Raw genomic sequence first — 2,212 nt, 5'->3', positions numbered from 1 at the left:
GCACGATTAACGACAATTATTACTACTGGCAAACTCATACATAAAGAATGCTGTCTTTAGAAGCAACATCTGTACAGGTGGGATCAAATTTCCTAGCTTCTATTGGTTTGTCTACTGCTTCCCCATATCTGACATATAGTAGAAACCTGGTAAAAAATAATTTTTTTAATTGACCCAGAAAGGTAAAGAGGCTTGATCAAGGTCAGAGTCAGCTGGTATTCAAATTGCTAAGCCCTTTAATTTGGCTGAAATCCCTACTAGTCATTCCTCATGACCCCCTGAAATGACCTCACCATGCTCCTTGGATTCCCAAATATTTTTGTGCCAACCTTCCTCAGCTTCATAAGAACATAGAGGAACCATTCTCAGACTCAGGAGGCTGGTAGCACCTGGCAGAATTTCTGAGAAGAGTCAGGAAGCATTTTTGTAGAGGCTGTAGGCATGACACAGCCTGCCTGCTGATAGCTCTTCCTCCTTCCTCCCTAGGGAGCGTCAAATGAACTTAAAATTTGTGAGGATCCTGGACCAGGTTATTTTTAATCTTTCCTTCCCTACACCACTCCACATCTGTTTATCTTGACCAAACTTTTCCCAAGGTCTCAGCCTCAAATTCACTTTCCTGTGAAGCTTTCTACTCCTATAAAGAGTTACAGACTCTCCCAGCCCTCACCCCACTATCATGACTCCAGTTCTACCTTACAAATCCGGCTAGACCAAAGCATGTACACTGGTGCAGATAAGAGCTCTGGACACACAGAATTCAGGACAGATAAACCCCCTAGGAACAGTAATGGGAGTAGTGATACCATGAGGGTGGGGGAGAGGTGGGGTGTGAAAGGGGGAACTGACTGCAATGATCACTGTATAACCACGCCGCTCCCCAGGGGGTGACTGGGGGGCATGAACAACAAGAACTTGGGTGAATGGAGACAGCGGATTCTGTACAATATGAAAAATAATAATTAATAATTTATCAAGTGTTCATGAGGTAGGGAGGGTTGGGAGGGAGGGAAATAAAAGGAGTTGATACCAAGGGCTCACATACAAAGAAAATGATGATTGCAACATATGTACAAATGTGCTTGACAAAATTGATGTATGGATTGTTATAAGACCTGTAAGAGCCCCCAATAAAATGATTTACAAAAATAGAGAGTTTCAGACTTGGAAACTCAGAGGTAGTTCTACCCTGTCCTGTGTAAGGTTGCTATGGGTCAGAATCAACTCTATAGCAATGCGTATGGTTTTGGGAGTCAACCTTGAGATTCTTACCTCAGTCTTGCAGGCAATTGCTGGCTTTCCTGAGGTTTCTGCAGTAGTTTACAAGTAATCTGAGGGATGGAATGATCTCTTGGTTCTCTCTACACCATCAAGTGAAATTTAAAATGACAATCGGTTGTAAGCGAAGGCATTCTTTTAAGAACCAATTTCTCTGCTCAACTCATATTTTTAGCTATGCTGTTTAGGAGGGAGTAGTGTTATGGTGTAGTTTTATGTTAGGTAGCTAGAGCTGGGACCAGGGTGTCTACTGGGCAGGCTCCAAATTCAGGCACATGAGGCAGGGAGGCAGTGCACTTAGGTGGGTGCAAACCATGACAGGTGGGCTTAATTCAGCCAATGGGGTCAACCAATAATGTCAACCACGCCTCCCAGCCGAAGCCACTAAAGGCCGAACCTGGAGACCACCTCCCTGTTTTTCTGTGGGGTCTCTCTCTCTCTCTTTCTCTCTCTCTCTCTCTCTCTCTCTCTCTCTCTCTCTCTCTCTCTCTCTCTCTCTAATCCTTTCTTTCCCCCTTCCCCCTCTCTCCTCTCTTTCTCTTCTCTTCTCCTCTATCACCTTCTCTCCTTAATACAAACCCATTTGGATCAACAATCAGTCTTCGACATGAATTCTTTCTCCTGTGATGTCAAGAACTGAGGTATTTCCCACCCGAGAAACCTAACAGTTATGCTGTGATCCACATGGTTGGCAGTTCAAAACTACCAGCAGCTCTGAGAAAGACTGGTTTTTCTACTACCATAGACAGAGTTTCAGAAACTCAGAGGGTCACTGCAAGTCAACAGTGACTTGATGACAGTGAGTTTGGGTTTTATTTTTTGATTTTAGGGAGAGGGTTCACAGTTCACATACCAGCACACCTGCACAGAGATTGGTTCTGAAGAGGAGGAGGACTCCAGGCCCTAGGATTCAAGGGGTACTAGACTTAAGGTG

This window comes from Tenrec ecaudatus, unplaced genomic scaffold, assembly GCF_050624435.1.
Source record: "Tenrec ecaudatus isolate mTenEca1 unplaced genomic scaffold, mTenEca1.hap1 Scaffold_69, whole genome shotgun sequence".
NCBI classification, from domain to species: domain Eukaryota; kingdom Metazoa; phylum Chordata; class Mammalia; order Afrosoricida; family Tenrecidae; genus Tenrec; species Tenrec ecaudatus.
The sequence above is the reverse complement of the archived record's forward strand: the minus strand, read 5'-3'. Positions refer to the sequence as shown.